Below are 15,719 nucleotides of genomic sequence, written 5' to 3'. Positions count from 1 at the left end.
ATTGTGATGACAATTGTGATGGTGATGTAATTTGTGGTCATTTTCATGTTTTTTTTTGCAATTGTTCTCAACATTGTCACTATACCGACCTTAGAGTTGTAATTGCAACACCCTCGCGAGCATAAAGAAAAAATAGAAAAGAAAACACGACAATCATTTTCCATTTGTTTTAATTTCAGAGAGTTGCGTGGAGAGCTCTAAATGAGGGTGGAGAGTTTTGAATGTTGTCATAGCACTTGTGATTGGTGCATTTGGTTGTTGTGCCCTCATGATCTCTACATTTCATTTCCATTCCCTTGCTCTCTAACTTCATTGTCGTGTTGTACACTTCTAATCTATGTGCCCCAGCTCTACGATTTTCTTAAAGGGTGAGAAGAGGTATATATGTAAAAAAATAAATCTTTTCCTTGTAAACATGTATGTCTTTATATTTCCTTCTAAACATATATCTCTTTATATATATTCAAAGAGATCATTTTCAAGGTGCTTATTACATATATGATTCAAATACATACATATTCTAGAATCCAAATAATAAAACAATAAAACTCACTTAACCCATGCTAAGTAATAGCTTACCTCAAGATCCTGCACAAAAATAATGCAGATGACAAAAAATGGGTTGAGTATCAAATGCTTATAAGATTGTTTCAAGGTTGGGAACCACTTCAACATCCTTTACATGGTTTAGAGGTAGTATCATTGTGGTAGAGGTTTTTGCAAGGATTGAGCCTTGTGATTATGACATTTAAATAGAAGCAAAACTTGCTTCTTCATCTCCTTGCACTCAACTCTTCACTGAAGTTATTCTTTAATTCCTTGCATATGCAATTTTATCACCTTGGAAAACTATATTTGATCTTGCAAGCTAGGAACAACTAATTGTTCATTTTATTGTACCTAATCTGATGATAGTTCTGTAGGATTTTGTAATCAACCCAACTCAGCAACTATATCCATTTAACTAGTTATGGCCAGTTTCTTTCTAATAATATTTGCTATTATATGTTTTTGTAAAATTTCTTGTGAACTCTGCATTGTTTTTGTGGAGGATCTTGAGGTAAGTCACTTAGCATAGGTTGAGTGAGTTTTATTTTTATTATAATTTGTAGTTTGGAATATGTATGCAGCTAGATCAATTTTTCTATTATGTAGATAAGATGTAATAAGCACCTTAAAAAAGATCTCTAAATATACATGTTCAAAGAAAGATATAAAGAGATACTTGTTTAGAAGGAAAAGAAACCAACATTTACATATGCTTGAAAAAATCATAGAGCTAGGGTGTGGAAAAAAAATCATAGAGCAAGGGCAAAACATGACAATGAAATCATAAAGCAAGGGCACAACAATGCAATAGAATCATAGAACAAGGGCACGATGTGGCAAAAAAATCATAGAGCAAGGGTATGGCACCAAAATCACAGAGCGAGGGCATGACAAAAAAATATAGAGATGACAAGGGTATGACAACCAAATCACAGAGCAAGTGCATGGTAACAAAACAAATAGATCATAAGAGCACGACAACCAAATCATAGAGCAAAGGCACAATAACAAAATGTAGAGATTATAGCAAAAAAATCACAAAGTAAGGGCATGACAACGAAATGTAGAGATATATCATAAGAACAAAATGCATCAAGCACAACTAGGGCATGATGATGTTCAGATCTCTCCACCCTCATTCGAAGCTCTCCATCTTCTTTCATGCGCAACTCTCCACAATCAAAATAAATGGAGAATGATTTATGTCATTTTTTCTTCTTTTTTGGTTTATACTTAAGTGAGCATCACAGTTATGACATTTACTTTGGTATTGTGAGGGTGTCAGAGAAAATTGCAAAAAAAAAGGAGAAAATCACCACAAATTAGACCACTGTCACAAATTGTCATCGCAATTTGACCCCAAAAGTTGTAGCATTACAATTCGGGTAGGTTTTGAAAAAGAAAATCAAAATTTTAGATATAGAATTTGATCAGTTGTTTGTATTTTTCTTATAAAATTTGTTATGGGGATTAAGTGAAAAATATATACATATTAACATAATTACCACATTGATAATTATACTTTATATATATATATATATATATATATATATATATATAAACATAAATTATTTTGGAAAGGGCATCTTTTAAGGGAGGGATGGGGCCACCAACTGCCCACCCACCCATGACTATGCACGACAACTTCAACTTATTTTCATAGTAGTAGGTACTGTCGTAACTACTACTCCAGCAACATTAACATTGTCGTGATAGATTATTGTAGGTCGACAGACCTTAAATGCTAAAGGAATACTGTGTTTCAATTTATTTTTATTTATTAAATTTTATTAATTTAATAAAATTTTAATATAATTTTTCAATTAATAATTAATATTAAATAATAATTATTATGTTATTAATTTTAGTAATTATAATTTGTAATAAATTATCTAATACTAATTATTAATAATTGTATAGTTATTATTATTATAATTTAATAATTATTATTGGAATTTAATAATTTAAATTAAGATGAGTGATTATATAGTTTTAGAAAATTTGTAATATAAATCAATTAAAAATGAAGGAATTATTTTAATAAAGTTTGGAGGTTATTTAATAATTCACACACACACACACACACACACACACACACACACACAATGGATTTTATATTTAACTAATTTTTAATGATTTGTTGAGTGTTGAGATTCTTGGGGACTCAAAAACCTTAGCAAATTTGAAACTTGAAAAATAAAAACTAAAAGTCAATTTTTTAAAACAAACTCTTATGTTGATACTACATTTGCTATGATGTATATTTTACTTTGTGTTGGGTTTGGTGTTGACTTAGTGTGTTGACTAGTTTTGGATGTTTACCAAAGGCCTAGGAGTTACTATTTTCATGATGTCATGTGATGTCATGGTTTTGTAATGTCATCTTTGAGGTATGGATCAATTTTTAAATGTTGACTATATTTGTGAAATCTATGAGTTTTGATTAGTTATCTTTTGGTGATTTCTAGTTGCTTGTTTAAGAATTGATGTTTGTTATTATGATCTTATGAGACCTTCTATTATTTTGAGCTTAGGGTAGGTTGTCTTTATGTATGTTGGGAAGTGGCTTACAATGGAGGTCAGAGCCCTAAAGAGGCTACTTGGGTAACCCATTATAGGTTATTTTAATAAGTGATAACATTAATTGAATGGTTTTAAAATAAATTAAAAAGATTTAGTGTTTTTCCTCGCCTATGCCTTGAGTGCTAGTATAGGCTAGGATGGGCGTAGAGAGGATTTTTGGTTTCAACCTTGCCTCACTAGTATGCCTTGTCTATATGAAAGGATATTGATGTCGCATAGATTCACTAGGGGGTGGAGGCTAGAGAGATTGCCACGGTAACCTTAGAGTTGACTCATACGATGACACTTGCCCACTTATAGAGTAGATTTCCTACGTGCCTTTGTTACCTCTAGATTTAGATGTTACTTGTGTCTTGGCACCTTTGAGATAAATTTTTATGAGGATTTCATTGAACTAGATGTTGGTTATGACTTGTGGATTGATATTTGTAGGGGACTTAAGATTATCTCCTCAGCACGGTGGGAGTGGGCCATTTAGGTTCCATGAGGTCAGGTGGTAGTGTTTCTTAAATCATTGAGATCCAAAAATTAGATGGCATTGCTGGATGTACTTGTGCAGTTATTCATTTCTTTCTGATCTTGTATTTTTTTTGGATGATTATATTCTATTGTATTACACTTGATTATCAGAGATCTTATGAGATGGTGTATTTTATTCATGATGTATATTCTTTGAGATTTTCATACCCTGTGACTTATACAGTGGCTGATTATTCATTCTAGTTTTGCCAAGTGGCATCATATATAATTTTTATATTATTTAATTGGATTTGTACTTTTGGTTTATCTATGATGTGGATTTGTTATATATCAAATTTAATATTAATGAACTTATTTATGTGATTCAACATCATGGGACTCTTAAGAGATGTAATCTATTTTGGATGGTTGTATATATGTGAGTTATTGTTTTCACTATGTTATCTTTTGATGTTATTATCCTTTAAAAAAAAATGTTTGGCAAACTTAGTGAAACTTTAGGTTAATTTCTTTTGGGTTTTGGGTTCCCTGGCGGGGCATGACAAAAGTCATATTATGATGGTAACCTACGAAACATATAATATAGTTCTCATCGAAAGAGTTTAAAAGGAAAACATGTTAATTCATCAATATTTTGCAAAATATTTATTATTATTATGTTAAATTATTGGAAAGATAGAATTCTGCTTATATAATTTTCTTTAGAGCTATCATTTGTGACAAAAATCAACTTCTTTCCTTCCACTAAAATTTCAAGTTCTTTTATGGTCTCATCTTTGATAAAATTTAACTTTTTCTCAACATCATTTTTTTGGCATGTATTTAAGAAATTCTCAAACAAAAGTCTTGTGATTTTCTTGTAAGCCTATATAAGCTTATTGTTTGCTTCTTCAAGATTGTCCATTAATTCCTAATTCAAAGAAATGTGAATTTTTTTTTCGGCAAATCAAATAAGTAGTAGGCATAGTACCCTCATAAAAAAAAGGTTTAATTCACCATTTTGAATCTTAAAGTAACATACCCAAAAGGACCAACTACATAAAGAGAAACTAATTCAACATGTTTTAAATATTCAATTTTAGTATGAAGCAATAAGTTTTTACAATCTAGGTTATTAAGGAATTTATAGGAATTGTTTTGGAGATAATTGTATGGAAATGTTTACATTGACATCTCTTTATCACCTATCTTGATTTATCTTGAAGATTAGTGTTTTATAATGTTCGCAACCTAAGTTGCCTAAACTAACTTGATGATGAACCATTAAGTGATTCTAAATGTAGATGTAGATATTGCTGTTCAAATTTCTCCAAAATGTTCCCTTCAAATTCATTTAATGCATTGACATATATGTATACATATATACATATAAGGACATTTATTTTGTTAAATTGAACCATCTCATATTTATATAATGGTATATAAAAAATATTGATTCAAATATGAAAAAATAAATACGCAGAATGTTTTGTTGGTAGTTGGCATTCTTTAAAATAGAACTAAAAAGGAAAAAAATTGCAAAAAGAGGATATATATTAAAAAGAAAAATGAAGCAAACAAATGATAATTAACAATTGAAAATAACAACTTTCACAATATTTATTTTGGAGGAAAATTAACTATCATTTTTATGGAAAAATGTAATGATCAATCCTCCAATATTCTCAAACATGTTGTATATGCAATAACAAGCTATAGAAGGGGTAGAATTTTGAAACAAAACTTGATATACTAGACGAATAAACAACCTATCATAAAAATGTTGAAAAGCATATTATAAAAAGTTGTGACTATACAAATTTAATCAACTGTAAGCTTCATAAGTAGACTATTTTATATTGTATTAAGTATGTTTAAAATGAAATAATTAAATTGATTAATTTACAAAATATAATATGTAGACAATTTAATAATTTGAAATTTCATTGACAGGGCATAGTACCATGCATCTGAACAATTTACTATAATAATTTTTATTGATATTTCAAATCTATTTCAAGATCACTTCTCAAGAATTTGTTTTTATGAGGCATCCCTATGACCACTACAACATTTGGGGTCAAATTGTGATGACAATTTGTGATGACAGTGCAATTTGTGGTAATTTTCATGTTCTTTTTTTGCAAGTCCCCAAAAATGTCATAATACTAACATTGGTGTCATAATTGTGATGGCCTCATGAGCATAAAAAAAGAAAAAGAAACATGACAATCGTTTTCTATTTGTTTTGATTTTGAAGAGAGTTGTACCTGAAAGAGGTGGAGAGGTATGAAGGTTATCATGGTGCCCTTGTGATCAGTGCATTTGGTTGATGTGCCTTCTTGATCTTTTCATTTCATTGTCATTCCCTTGCTCTATGATTTCGTTATCATGTTGTGCCCTTGCTTTGTGATTTCATTGTTATGTCATGCCCTTTCTTTGTGATTTCATTTTCGTGTTGTGCCTTTATGATCTATGTGCCCTAGCTCTATGATTTTCTTCAAGGGCAAGAAGGGGTATATATGTAAATTTTTCTTTTCTTTTCCTTATAAACATGTATGTCTTTATATTTCCTTCTAAACATGTATCTCTTTATATATTTAAAGAGATCTTTTCAAGTTGCTTATTACATATATGATCCAGTTGAATACATATTCTAGAATCCAAATAATAAAACAATAAAACTCACTTAACCTATGCTAAGTGACTTACCTCAAGATCCTGCACAAAAATAATATAGACCATGAAAAATGGGTCGAGTTCACAAGAAATTTCACAAAAACATATCATAGCAGATATTTTAGAAATAAATAATCCATAACCAATTAAATGGGTCTAGTTGCTGATTAGTTGGGTTGATATATACATATATTTAACTAGGTTAGGGCATCTACAAGGGAATGAGCCTCGTTATTATGCATATGTGTTTGGTGCATTTCTTTCCTATGATATATCTCTACATTTCATTGTTGTGCCCTTGCTTTGTAATTTGGTTGACATGCCCTTGTGATCTCTGTGTTTCATTATTGTGCCCTTGCTCTGCAATTTTGTTACCATGTTGTGCCTTTTCTCTACAATTTTGTTTCCATGCCCTAGCTCTATGATTTTCTTCAAGGGTATGTAAATGTTGGTTTCTTTTCTTTCTAAATAGGTATCTTTTTATATCTCCTTTTGAACATGTATATCTAGATATATTTTTTAAGGTGCTTATTATATATTAGTTGCACCAAAAAAAAAATTGATCTAGCTACAAATATATTCCATAATCCAAATAATAAATAAGTAAAACTCACTCAACCCATGCTAAGTGACTTATGTCAAGATCCTCCACAATAATAATGCAGACTAGGAAAAATGGGTAGAGTTCACAAGAAATTTTACAAAAACATATCATACAGATACTTTTAGAAAGAAACTAGCCATAATCATGAGGCTTATTCCCTTGTAGAAGCCTCTGCTACGATGACATTACCTCTAAACCTTGCAAAGGATATTGAAGTGGTTTGCAACCTTGAAACACTCTTATAAGCATTTGATATTTGGACTGCAAATTCTCAAAGACACTTACAAGTGATTCCAATGTCATAGTACCTACCACAACACTTTCTTGAATTCTATCTAGTGGCTCCCATAATATACTTTTGTTGTCTAGTTGTTGTTTCTATCATTGAATCTCTTTGTAAAGTCGCTCCTTCTCGTTCTCTTTCTAAAGTTGTTGCTTCTCCTTTGCTCTTATTCCTTAAATTTTGATTATCAAACTTCTAAACATTTTCCTCTACCTTATCTAAAATCAACTTTAAAGTGTGTTTTAACTCTGGCATAGGTTTTTGATCATCGATAGCTTTCATTTCAACAAATTCAAGTTTTCAACATTGATCAACACCCTCACTTGTAGACCTCTCATCTCAAGCACTTTTTGTACTATTTCAACACCACGTTCTTGCTTATGAGCTAACAATTCTTTAGATGTCTTTTCTTGTGAACCATTAATTTTGTTGAACAATTGTAAACTCTTAGAAAGTGCATTGTTATTTTCATGTGTGTGTGTGTGTGTGTGTGTGTGTGTTTATGTATGTATGTATGTATGTATGTATGTCTATATGTAGAGAGATCTTGTAGATTGTGGATTATGGATTATAAAAAAGAAAAGAAAAGAAAACATGACATTAATCATTCCCCATTTATTTTGATTGATTCTAGAGAGCTACATGGGAAAGATGGTGGAAAGCTCTAAACGAGGGTGGAGAGCTCTGAACATTGGTGGAGATCAATGGAGATCTAGGATTTTGTTGTGGTTCCATTGTGATCTTTCTTCCCTAGCTCTACAATTTTCTTCAAGGGGAGAAGAGGTACCTATGTAAATGTTTTTTTTTTTTTTTTCTTCTAAACAAGTATCTCTAGCTCATATATGATAGCTTTGGTCAGATTCAAGGATAATTGATTATGATGATTGTATACATATGTGCATGTATGTATGTAAATTAGTTCACTATGTGAACTGTTTTACATGTATACACACACTTGCATAGTACTTATGCTAAATTAAATTAATCATTCATGTCTTCAATTCACACAAATAATTATACTTGCATTTAATCAAATTTATTCATACCAAATTAAATATGCAAAAATGTGTACTTACAAATTATATTATCTCTTGGTGATTGAGTAAAATTCTTATGCTTAATATCATCCAAGTAATCATCAAATGCATTCACATTAAGTCATAATAGGATTGAGCAAATGATTTATTTATGGTACTTCATACTTGTTTTGCTGAACATTTTGTTTAACATACTTAGTAATACTTGAATTATACAGCTACAACTAATACTCTTATTTATTTTATTTAATCATATACATTTAAGACTATTATTTTTCTTAAAATTAGAGACTATATATTTGTTATCACCAAAACACAAATATAGATCTCTGATAGTTATCTTTTTTAATTCCAAGATCTTCATATTCAACATGAATAGTTTCCACTACTAGACAATGGGATAGCCACAATGAGGAGCCACATAGCTCATGCCTTTTTCTACCAAATCATTTTTTTATTCTATTTTTGTCCTTTAAAAATATTATAGGTGAATGTTCTTCTGATTTTCCATATGTTTAATAATTTTTTGCTTGTTACTTGAGGTAAGTTTCTATTATGTGATAGAGACATCTATCATAAGGATGGACATGCCAATTTCGATCATCCTGCTTTCAAAGTTGATTCCCTTATCAAATTAATGAAAATACTTGCAACTAACACCCTAATTTTCTACAACTTGCCTGATCAGCCATTCACACAACCATCTTCCTCCTACCCCACCATCTAATCTTCTATAAGACACTCTCCTCTAAAGACCCAATACATGGAGTCATCATGATCATGAGTAGACTCACTCTCCCTAGACGAAATCAATCAAAACTATTCATACCATAATAAGTATGCAAAAATTTGTACATATAAATTATATTATCTCTTGGTGATTGAATAAAGATCAAATATAGTTTTCCAAGGTGATAAAATTGCATATGCATATGTATGCATGTATGTATGGATGCATGCATGCATGCATGTATATATGTGTATATGTATGTATGTATCTTTGCATCATGTTGCCATGCCCTTGTGATCATTTGCTAGGGGAAATATAAATAGATACATGTTTAGAAGGAAAAGAAAAGAACATTTACATAGGCACCTCTTCTCCCCTTGAAGAAAATCACAGAGCAAGCACTACTACATTTGGGTCTAAACACCAAAGATTACACTACCATTGCAAATTGCCATCACAATTTGACCCCAAATGTTGTAGTGAGCTGTAGAGGGCACAAAGATCACAAGGGCACAACATCACATCAAAATCATAGAGCAAGGGAAAGGAGATCAAAAGGGCATGACAATGAAATCCTAGATCTCCACTGATCTCCACCAAGGGTATGACAACGCAATGCAAAGATCATAAGGGCACAACAACCAAATGCAATGATCATAAGAGCACAACAATGAAATATCCACCAACATTCAGAGCTCTCCACCCTCTTTTGTACACAGCTCTATTATATTGTGGTGACTGATCAGGGAAGTATTGTACATACTCCATAATTCCTTGGTGGGTTTCAGGGTGGGGGTTTTGGGGTAGTAGCCCCCCATACAACTAGGGCTGCTAAGCCATGGCTGTCGAGGGTTCGGGGGCAGAGTCCCTAATATTTTCTTTTGGGGCTACTATATCAACATTTTATGGCTTACATGTTGTAACTAATTTAACCCTAAAGAAAAAAAGTACTTTTATAAAAGGGCTTAGGGTTAGAGATTATTTCAATGTGGATGATGCAAAAATTGTTTCTTATGGCAATATTGAGTTGTAAGGGATTACAAATTTTAATTAGGTTGTAATCACTAGATCTTAATAATATTGGACTTGTTGCTTGGTGGACGTAGGCCAAGGTTTCGGTGAATCATGTTAAATCTTGGTGTCTTGTGTTCTCTTCTATGCAATTCAATATTTCTTGATATTGTTTATATTTGCATGCAATTGTTATTTCTATTTGAGGTTTATTCTTCACAAGCTCTCCATAATAAAACCAAATGGTGAATGATCTATGTCATGTTTTTTTTTCTATTTATATCTAAAATCAAATTTACATTGTGTTGTAACTCTACCATAGGTGTCTGATCCTTGATAGCTTTCATTTCAACATTCAAGTTTTCAAGTTTCCTCTTCATTATATAGTCTTTTCCACCCTAAAAACCACTTTGTTACTTCCTTAAATTAGGACTTCAACAAAGCCAATGACAAAACAATGCCCATATCCCAAAATTCAAATAATAAGACAATAAAACTCACTCAACCCGTGCTAAGTGACTTAGCTCAAGATCCTCCACAAGAATAATGCAAACCATGAAAAATGGGCAGAGTTCACAAGAAATTTTAGAAAAACATATCACAACATATATTTTTAGAAAGAAACAAGCCATAACCTAGTTAAATTGGTATAGTTTCTTATTAGCTAGGTTGATTACAAATTCTTGTAGAATTGTTATCAAATTAGGTACAATAAAATGAACAATTAGTTGTTCCCAAGTAGCAGGATCAAATACAATTTTCCAGGGTGATAAAATTGCATATGTAGATGTATGTATGTATGTATGTATGTGTATATATATGCATGTATGTATCTGTATGTATGTATACATGTATATATATATGTATGTATATATGTATGTATATATGTATGTATGTATGTGTATAGAGAGATCTTGTGGATTGTGGTGATTAGTGGAGATCTAAGATTTCGTTGACATGCCCTTGTGATTGCTTCATTTGATTGTCATGCCCTTTATGATCTCTACATCTCGTTGTTGTGCCCTTGTGATCTATGTATATGTATGTATGTACATATGTATATGTATATGTGTGTTTGTGTGTGTGTGTGTGTGTGTGTGTGTATGTATGTATGTATGTATATAAACAGAGAGATCTTGGCACAATAAAATAATAATAAAAATCACTCAATAGGTAGCATGGCCATGGGTATTGTCACCAATGGTTTGAGTAAAGTCCTTTGGCACCCAAGAATTTGTACCATAGGTTCAGGGTAGTAACTCTTTACACTCAACTCTTCACTGAAGTTATTGTCACTGCCATAATGACATTGTGCTCTAAACCATGAAAATTACCTCTAAACCACAATGACATTACCTCTAAACATGACATTACCTAGTGTACCTGGCTATAGAAAATAGAAGGCTAAAATATGTGTTTCAGCATTAACTTGACTAGTCTAATTAGACCCATTGACTATTGTCACAAGCTTTTAAGCATAACTATATAAGGAGTGAGTTAGGTCAACCTTACATTAACTATAAAATAAAACACAAAGGTTACACTAGGGTATTATGGTATTGTAATTATAGAAAATTGCATGATTCACCTCAGTGGGTATATTATGTTGAAGAGTTGTATTAGGTGAGTAAAGCTCACTAGTGGTTATAGGAATACAACTACATAAAAAAAATTAGAAACTAGAACTACCTATTCATTAGAGTGAGTAGTTCAAGGGTCTTGATCTTATGGCTATGTGTATGTAGGTAGCCTAGTAGGTAGAGTATGCCTACAGTGTGCAAATTCCTTATACATAGTTAGGTAGTTGAGCTTGCACCTTCTACAATACTTCATTCGACATGTACAACTAATCTTGATAATAGACCAAATTTTTAGATTTACCACTTTGAAAAAGATATATATGAAAGAGATTAATAGGATATTCTTTGATGTTTGAGGGTATTATTTCTGATTTTTTTATTATACATATATGATTATTCATGAATCATGTGTGATTTTGATTATAATTTTTTGTAATTAATAATATCTATTTTTATTCAATACTCTTTTCATTCCTTTTGTTCACTAATGTTTGTATATCCTCACTCATTGGCTCAGTAGATATAGTTTTACTGACATGAATTCATTATTATGTGACTACATTCTCTTCATATTAGATTGGCTATAAAAATCATTTTCACTATATATAAAATTCTAATGGTTGTGTGTTGCAATCCCTGAGAGTCTTTTCCCTATTTTCTCTTATGAATAAATTTTGATATCACTTCAATACTTTATGCTCTTATTTTTATTATTTTCAGCTCATCTAATATCTTCCCTTCAAATGTCTCATTTGAGTTGAGATTTAACCTTCACTTGTTGATTCTTACAAACTCTCTGACTGGAGGCTTTGTGTGCAGTGAGTTGGAATTGAATGTCTTTTATTTGATATTTGAATTTGATTATAGTACTTATTTATTATTATTTTTATTTATTAAATTTAGTCTTAGAAATAAATTTGTTTTTTTTTTAACTTGATCAAATGCAATTAGAATGAAATCAAAATATATTTATTTATTCCTTATACTAACTCTATTATTAAAATCAATCTTTGAAATGGGGACATTACAGTCCACCCTTCCCAAAACTGCTTGTTCTCAAGTAATTCCATACTATCTCCTTATGAATTGGTAAAAAATCCTGCAACAACAATTTAAGTTTGGGATTAGATAGTTGAAAAATTAAAATTAAAATATCACAAGAGTAGATTTTAAATTACTAAGATAAATTTTAAAAGAGGAATTTATCTTTACACACTTTCTGATCCTTCCTTTGCCTTTCTTTGACCCATGAAAAGTATTGATTAGTTATCCTCATAAGTATTGGTAGAGACTTTATCTCGAATCACCTTTGGTCTTTTGACAATTTCTCTAGCATATTTTTCAAGAGGGTAACAGGTCTGCTGACTTCCTTGAAAATGTGGGGATTGAATGAAATGATGAGGCAGATTTGATGAGTGGAGATTGCATTCCATAGAGTTTACTAGAAATTATGTAAGAAGGTATATGGGTGTTTGTTAGTAAAGGCATTGGTTAGAATCTGAAAGAATCCCCTTGTATACGGTCAAAGGTGTTCTAATGAATTTTTTGTGCTATTTCTATCGTCCTTAGATTTGAATAATCTTTCTCTCAGATCTTTTGTAGTATTCTAGTAGTACTACTTGGACTGATAGGAGATCGTCACAATTTTTTCTATTTATTTGGGCCTCTATTTTTTTATATCTCAAATCAAATGGAATTCTTGGGAATTAAATGTAGGCATGCACATGTTACAGTGGTGGAGGAGGTGTTATAAACTCAAGTGGCCAAGATCGTCAAGTAGGCCAATGAGCAGGAGAAAGATACAATAGTCATGCTACTAGGAGTAGATGATTGGACTAATAGTCATGTTCATGATGACAGGGTGGTCTTTGACTTATTCCAGCCTATAATACAAATTTTGGGCCATCCTATTTCTGCATATGGTGTGGCTAGGAGGATGATTGTTGAAAATATCTATTTGGAGGTGATGAATGTTTTGGATCTGTAATGACCCTTTCCAATAGGCCACTAAACAAATCCCTAAATTTAATACACTGCTAAAGTATATTTTTGAAATAAGGAAATAATAGTGCCAATATATTCATTCAATGAAAACTAAATGTTTTTACAAATGATATGGAAATTTTTAGCACAGAAACATTATGACATGGCACATTACAGACAAACCCTAACTGGCTATATACAATTGAGAACTTGTTACAACTACAAACTAAAATGAAGAACCTGGATTGATTAGATACTAGAGACTGACTACTGAAGATATTATGGTGAAAGTGCAACTCCACTTGAGACTCCAAACCAGAAATTAAGCACAAGTGAAAGGACTAAAATATCCTTCCCATAGCTGCAATAATTCAAGTGATCTTTCACACCCTCAAAATTGCGTACCAATTGAGAGTTTTCATTCTCAATGGCCAATAGTGATTACTTGTAGAAAACCTAGGCTCCACAACACACATCAGCAAAAACCAATAATAAATCTCAATGATAGGCAATGATCCCTCAATGCCTATTTATTCTTTTTTCTTCGATAGGTCGGCCTCTTTTTTTAATTATTTCTCTACTCTTTCTAGCAACCTCTAGAACATTATTTATTTAATGACTTTATAAGATATATCACTTAATTAAATATAAAGTTACCTTGTAATATATATTTTTATCAATAACTTTATAAATAATTAACTCCTCCAAAATGGGGACATTACAGGTTTGCCCCCCCTAAAATTGCTTGGCCTCAAGCAATCTTAATGCTGGATGCTGCAAAATCACTTCTCCCTCCCAAGTAGCATCTTCAATAGGTAAATCTTTCCACTTAACTAGATACTCTCTGATTACTCTCATGCAAAGCTACTACTCTCTACTATCTAGAATGGATTCTGGCACTAAGATCAATTTTCCCTCATCATCCAAGGGAGGTAATACTACAAAAGGCATCACATTTTTACCCAATGCTTTTTTGAGGCATGATACATGAAACACATTGTGCACTCTACTGTTTGCAAGAAGCTCCAACTCATAAGCCACCTGACCAACTCACCTGATGATCTTAAATGGTCCATAATAGCATGGTTTGAGTTTCTCTACACCACTCTTCTTGAGAGTGCACTGCTTAAATGGCTACCACATGAGGTAAACCATATCATTTACCTCAAAGCTACACTTAGTCCTCTTCTTGTCTGCATACTACTTTTGCTGGTTCTGAGCTCTAGCAATGTTGTCTCTGAGAGTAGCAACTATATCCTTACTTTCCTGTAATAGTTCACCTACACGGGGTACCCGACTGTCTCCCAAAAAAAAATCTAAGAAACTAGGTGCCCCATAACAATAAAGTGCCATGAAGGGTGTCATTTTTAAAGTCATATGGTATGTGGTATTATAACAATACTCATAGAGATATATCCATTGGATCCAAGCTCACTATTGATTTGCCACATAATTCCTCAAATACCCTTCCACCCATTTTTTTACAATCTTTGTTTGACCATCAGTTTGTGGGTGATAACTAGTGCTAGGTGTAAGCTTAGTACCACACAATCGAAATACCTCTTCCCAAAAGTGACTTATGAAGCGACTGTCCCTATCACTCACAATGCTTTGAGGCAAACCATGTAATCTAAAAATCTCCCTAAAGAATACCTCTACCACCTAAGCTATTGAGTATGTAGTAGCGATAGGCAAGAAGTGAGCATATTTTGTTAGCCTATCCACCACCACATATATACAATTGTGTCCTTGGGCCCTAGGTAGGCCCATAATAAAATTCATAGAGATACACTCCCACTTCCTATCAAGAATATGAAGTGGCTGTAGGAGCCCTACTAGAAAAGTGTGCTCTTGTTTGTTCTATTGGAAAACATGACACTCACACACATACTACAAAAAATCAGCCTTAAGTCCCTTCCAAGTGAACCATTCCCATACTAACCTGTAACTCTTGAAATACCCAAGATGGCTTGCTATAGGTGAATTGTGGAATGCTCTCAAAATCAACTACTTCACTTTCAATCCTAGGACTAAGTAAATCTTGTTCTTGTAAATGATCAACTCATCTATGAGAGTGTATCTGGTGTCGATTGTTGTTCCCTCCACTATAGTAGAGGTCCACGTGTCTTTGGCATATTATGCTACAATCAAGTGTCGCCAATCCTCTTATATTTGAATCATGGAAATGAGGTGTGGCCTACAGGATAAAGCATCTGCACCA

This window comes from Cupressus sempervirens, chromosome 11 (assembly GCF_028749045.1).
Source record: "Cupressus sempervirens isolate cs-2001-9-10 chromosome 11, ASM2874904v1, whole genome shotgun sequence".
NCBI classification, from domain to species: Eukaryota; Viridiplantae; Streptophyta; class Pinopsida; order Cupressales; family Cupressaceae; genus Cupressus; species Cupressus sempervirens.
This window is presented reverse-complemented; position numbering follows the sequence as displayed.